This window comes from Hordeum vulgare, chromosome 3H (assembly GCF_904849725.1).
Source record: "Hordeum vulgare subsp. vulgare chromosome 3H, MorexV3_pseudomolecules_assembly, whole genome shotgun sequence".
In the NCBI taxonomy this organism is placed as follows: Eukaryota; Viridiplantae; Streptophyta; class Magnoliopsida; order Poales; family Poaceae; genus Hordeum; species Hordeum vulgare.
Window position 1 is genome coordinate 186,747,731 of NC_058520.1, and position 6,646 is coordinate 186,754,376.

Consider the following 6,646-nt stretch of genomic DNA (forward strand, 5'->3'; position numbering starts at 1 on the left):
TGATCAGTAGCAAAAATAATCAAATTAAAATCTATTTTTAAACTCCTGGAATAGGCAAAACAAGGTTTAAACTAAATCTGATCTAACTCAAATTTGAAAATTTCCAACAGAGACAAATTATATGTTTTTAAAAACTATAGGAAATTTGTGAGCTACTCGAACAAGAATCAATATCATTGGACTTCGGGGTCAAAAGTTATGGCCAAAACAAAACAGAAACTTTGCTGTTTTTGGAACTAGACAGAAAAAAAGAACTAATTTGCTAACAGACAGGGGGGTACACGTGGCGCGCTGTGAGTGGCTGTGGGGGTGTATGTTGCTAACGTTAGGAGCAAACGGCCGATATCTAACTAAAACTTACTGGCTAAAAGTTAAGTGAAATAAAACCGGCGCGATTTTTGTTTAAAAACCGAAAGGTTACCCTACTTCTAATCTACACCATTGACTACGATCTAACGGATGAGAGTAGGGGGAAAACTCACAGGGGGTGGTGGTGCTCCGGCGGTGGTTGCCGGCGAGGCGAGGGAGAGCCGGCGATGGGGAGGGGCTCCCGGGGTCCTCCGGCGGTGGCGACGGGACGGGGAGGCGGCGGCGAGTTCCCTCCAGCGAGTGGTGGCGTCGGGCGGAGTCGGGGGTGGCTGGAGGCGGTATCCTTGGGCGCGGCCGAAGTTAGAGCTTCGGTGCTCGCCGGCGAGGCTGCGGCAGGGGCTTGGGGGCGGCAGCTCGGCGTGGCAGTGGGAGGAATGGGGTGCGGGCGGGGCGGCGGTACTTATAGGCGGGGGGAGGAGCTCGGGGGAAAGGGGCAGGGGCTGCGGAGGGGATCCCGGCGGTGGGGGATTCGGGCTGGGGTCGGCTGCCTGATTTGGAAGGGAGAGGAGGGAGACGACCGGTGGGAGGGGCAGGTCGGCCAGGGGGGGCCCAGCGCCAGAGAGAGGAGGCTGTGGCGCTCGGGGTCGGTCACCCGATCCGAAGGGGATTCAGATCCCGGGTCTTGGGGGGATTCGGCCCAGGGCTATTAAGCGCCCAGGCGGTTGCCTTCCTAAATAAAAATGTTTTCCTATTTTAGCCTTTTTTCCGAAACAGAAAATAAAAAGGAATAAAAAGGAAACAAATCAAATATTTAATATGGGGTATTATAAACCAAAAAAATCAGAAAAATATCCTCTACTCGAATAACATTTTTCGAAAGCAAAAATAAAAACTTTAAAAAAAATGTTTTTTCAGAAATTCCCCAAAATGCTTTATTTTCTTTTTGCAAATATTTTCGCAAATAAACTTTGGATTTGTTGGCTCCAATTATTTCAGGAATGCCCGCACTTTGGAGGGTCATTTTCCTCCGCTCTCTCTCTTGCGTGCAAGAGAGTATTTTCCCGGCATTTCTCGTGTGAAAAATAGAAATGCAAAATCAAAAAGCGAAAGAATTCAAATGCCAACTCCATTCAAATTCTTTATAGTTGAAGAAGTCACGTCATCTTCTCTCTTTGTTTTTAACTCGCTGAATTTGAATTTACCGGAGAAGGGGAAAGTCATTTTATTCCCTCTCATTCAAAAGTTTTGAAAATTTTCAAATTTCACTCAAGTTTCAATCACCCAATCAAACAAACAATCATTCTAATAATATTATTAACATTCCAAAATTTGGGATGTTACATTGAGAAAGTAAGAGTGCGAGTACAATTACTTGGCCAATACCGGGGTTGTGCATGATTTACATTAGTTGTGTGAGGATGATGGAGCATAGCCAGACTATATGATTTTATAGGGATAACTTTCCTTGGCCTTGTTATTTTGAAAGTTCATGATTACCTTGCTAGTTTGCTTGAAGTAGTATTGTTTTCATGTTAATAGCAAACTATTGATTTGAATCTTACAGATCTGAACATTCATGTCACGTGAAAGAAGTTGCAAAGGACAACTATGCTAGGTAGCATTCCACATCAAAAATTCATTCTTTATCACTTCCCTACTCGAGGACGAGCATGAGTTAAGCTTGGGGATGCTTGATACGTCTCCAACGTATCTATAATTTTTGATGGTTTCATGCTATTATCTTGTCAAACTTTGGATGTTTTGCAAGCCTTTTATATATTTTTGGGACTAACTTATTGACTCAGTGCCAAGTGCCAGTTCCTGGTTTTTTCCATGTTTTTGACCCCTTTCAGAGGAGATTTTGAAACGGAGTCCAAATGGAAGAAAATCCCCGAAAAGATTTTTTTTGTAACGGAAGAAGATCGAGAAGCTTGGGATCCAAGGCAGGGGAGCCTCAGGGGCCCCACAAGCCCCCACCCCGCGTCCAGGGGGTAGGCCGCGGCCCACAGGCTTGTGGGCCCCCTGGGCGCCCTCTGCCCTAGGGGTTGCGCCTACATATTCCCAAAAAATCCCAAAAAAATCAGGAGATCATCGAAATCACTTTTCCGCCGCCGCAAGCTTCTGTCTCCGCAATATCCCATCTGAGGCACGTTCTGCTGCCCTGTCGGAGGGGGGATTCGGACACGGAGGGCTTCTTCATCAACACCATGACCTCTTCGATGATGCGTGAGTAGTTCACCATATACCTACGGGTCCATAGCTACTAACAAGATGGCTTCTTCTCTCTCTTGGATCTTCAATATAAAGTTCTCTATGATCTTCATGGTGATCTATCCGATGTAATCTTCTTTTGCGGTGTGTTTGTCGAGATCCGATGAATTGTGGATTTATGATCAGATTATCTATGAATCTTATTTGAGTTTCTTCTGATCTGTCTTATGCATGATTTCATATCCTTGTAATTCTCTTCGAGTTGTGGGTTTTGTTTGGCCAACTAGATCTATGATTCTTGCAATGGGAGAAGTGCTTGGTTTTGGGTGCATACCATGCGGTGACCTCACCCAGTGACAGAAGGGGTAGCAAGGCACACATCATGTTGTTGCCATCAAGGGTAAAAAGATGGGGTTTTCATCATTGGTTTGAGATTATCCCTCTACATCATGTCATCTTGCTTAAGACGTTACTCTGTTCGTCAAGAACTCAATACACTAGATGCATGCTGGATAGCGGTCGATGTGTGGAGTAATAGTACTAGATGCAGAAAGTAGCGGTCTACTTGTCTCAGACGTGGTGCCTATATGTATGATCATTGCCTTATATATCGTCATGACTTTGCGCGGTTCTATCAATTGCTCGTCAGTAATTTGTTTACCCACCGTGATATTTGCTATTTTGAGAAAAGCCTCTAGTGAACACTATGGCCCCCGGGTCTACTCCACACCATATTTTCAGCTTTCACCTTTTTACTTCGTTGCACTTTCCGCCTTCGGATCTCACTTTGCAAACAATCTTGAAGGGATTGACAACCCCTTTGAAGCGTTGGGTGCAAGCTTGTTTGTGTTTGCGAAGGTACTCTGGACTTGACGAGACCCTCCTTCTCGATCGATACCTTGGTTCTCAAACCGAGGGAAATACTTACTGCTCCTGTGCTGCATCACCCTTTCCTCTTCAAGGGAAAAACCAACGCAAGCCCAGTCTCCGTCAACGTGTCAATTTTTGGCGTTGTTGTTTGAGAAGTAGCACCGCGTCGCAGCACGCGCCCATGGCTTGCACCACAGTCGTGACTCGTCGCCTCTGCATGACCATGGTCGGGTTTGACGCTGCGCGCAACCTTAGAGCAACTCCAACTTGACGACCCAAACGGACGGTCATTTTGTCCGTTTGGATCGGCCCAACGGACACCAACATCCGCATCGGCGTTTGGGTCGGCCCATGCGCCCAACGCTCGCCCGACCAATTTTTGCCGGCGTGTGGAAAAAATATAAAGCATTTCCGAAAATAATAAACAAGCATAATTAAATATTTAAAGCCGTCCATGAAGGCCGGTGAAAGTCCATGCATCCCCATTACATTAATTAAACATAAAAAACTAAACAAGGAGGCAGCCCTAGGCGTCGTCGGCGTCGTCGTCGGGGCCGGTGAGGTCGACCAGCGTAGGCGCACGGCCGTACCAGGGTACGCCGTGTTCCGGAGCGCAACTGCCTGCGCCTCCATCGTCTGTGGTGCAGGAGGGTGACATCGAGGTAAGGCAGCAGCACGCGGTGCTCCCAGTGCCACCGCGCTTCATGCACCGAGACGCTGACACGCTAGCGAGGCCGACGGGAAGACGCGAACGACATCCCACGGATGGCACAACTCCGAGGGGCGGCACCATTGGTGGGGCGTCCTTGGTCGCATGCTGGAGGGCCTCCTCGAGCACATCGAGGACGACAATATGCCTAGGTATGAGTACCCTCCGCCACCGGCCTTATCCCGCCGCCACAGTAGCTCCTGGACGCCGAGGAGGATGGAGTCGACGACGTCTTCCTCGTCTAGCTCCCGCTCCTCCAGATCACCGGCGCTGCTCCCCGTCAAGACGGAGCCATAGGAGATGCTGCTGGGGTGGCGCACGCGTAGCCCTGGGATCGTCACGAGCCCGATGCTTCTTCCTCTTTCCTCGTGAGGCCGAAGACGGAGGCGGGGCTCCTGCCCGTCAAGCACGAGCATCTCGCCATGGCTACCGATGACGTTGAGGCTGCCCTGAAATGGGTGAGGGACAACTACGTCTGGGGCAAAATGGAGCGGCGACGCCGCGCCCTCGAGGAGATCTTCACCCGTCTCAATGGCTGGGAGGAGAACATCATCATCATCCTTGACAGAGCACCGAGGAGGCACCAGCGCCCGTTCGCCTCAGCGACCCAGGGCAGGGGAGCAGCAAGGATGGCACTCCAGCGGGCGGCAACGGCGATGACGGCGATGGTGACTACACCGCCTTCTACAAGCTCCTCGGCATGTAGAAGGCGACAACGGCTTTAACTAGTTTTAGTTTAGATTTAATGTTTAATTATGTTTAGTTCCAGTTTTTATACAAAATTTTAATCAATCTATGAACTTTCGTACGAATTTGACTTGTTTTTGGCCAAATTTGGGGCGATATTTTTTAAAATCCTTTCGGGCGCCCATTGGGGGGCGACTGCGAACCCGAGCCCCCCCCCACTGCGAGTTTTTCGCCCGTGCACCCCCAGGTGGTGCTATTTCACGCCCCTGGGGGCGGGGGAATGACTGGAGATTCTCTAAGAGCATTGAGCATAATCGTGAGGTGTGCACATGAACATCCAACCAAGTCATGAATCTAATTGCATGCCCGCGTTGCATGCGACCGGCTAGCTAGGCAGTTCGTGCGCGCGAGTTGCAACCGATCAGCTAGCTAGGAAATGTACATGCCCAACTGTAGTCGGTCGGCCAGCCAGGCAGTGCATATCAATTTCAGTCGGCCTCACTGCGGATGAGCAGGTCTAGTCGGCCTTGGTGCCGCCGACTAGTTCCAGTCGGCTACGGTGCGGATGATAGCGACTTATCGACTAAACTACGGCCGATGGTGTATTATTTCTGTAAATAATTTGAATTGCGTATTATTTGTCAAATTTAATAAAAACAATGAATTATTTAAAAAATGCCCTATTTTAAGAGTGGAGGGCTACATATTTCTCGTGTAAGTGAGCTGCATTGTTGTAGACAAGTGAGGTGTATTTTATGGGCAAGTGGGCTGCATTTTTCGGGTGCATGTGTGGTGCATTGTTCTAGACAAGTGGGCTGCGTTGTTCTAGAAAATTGGCCTGCATTGTTCTAGACAAGTGGGTTGCATTATGTTCTTTTTTGAACTACTTTTTTTTTTCTGAGTAGCATTTAATGATTTTGGTTTTGTATTTGGGCTGAGTGTTCCCATGTTTTTCCCCTCGTTATCAGGTTTTGATGTAGGTCTCCATGGAGGTTCTACATCGCTATGTGAGTCCCAAGGTTTTTAGGGAGTTATGGAGGATTGTGCCATTGAAATCTCTCTAGAGAATTCTGGTTCTTTAGCCGGAGATGGTTCGAACACGGATGTGGCATCTGGACCTGATAGTGGAAAGTTTGATCCATCTCGCTCTTCACATGAGGTAGTTGATATTCATGATTATTTTGTTACGCCGGTTCCACGTGTCACTAGGACTAGGAGTGCAGCAATCAATCGCCCCCCTGTTGATGAGTCTCATGTAGTTTCGAACAAGAGGGCGGGACAGAGGGCTTTTAGGTTGAGAGACTCTTTAGAGAGATTGAGGCCTCCGAGGTTCAAATATATTGATGAGGCGAGAACAATAAAGCGTATCGTTCTCAGCCAAGATTTTGTAACCAAATACAACGAGTAAGTTTTATGTATGTTCCCTTCGCCCTTTTGTGTGTGTTTTGTTTTGAACTTTATTTTTATCCCATATCTGTATCTTTATCAGAGCAACACACTCTTGATGGTGAATGCTGCTTTCGATGATATCGAATCATTCAAAGTTGACTATTTCTCTATAACATTTGGCAAAGGAGCTTGCATGGACTCGTATCTCATGGATTATATCATTAAGTACTAGAAGCAAGATTCTGAAATGAGTTTAGTTTATCGTTGTGGTGAATGTGTGGTACTTTCACCTCTATTTGTCACGGTAAATGTGTCTCTTGTCATATTTTTTTTCTTTGGTGCATTTTTCTATTGTACTTAATTTTTTGTGTCCATGCGTGCATGCATCTTATTCTTTTTCTTGTCCCATTTGTTCTTTTTCTGTGCAGTATGTTCTTCAAATGGAAGTCATGGTGAAGAGAAATGATGAAT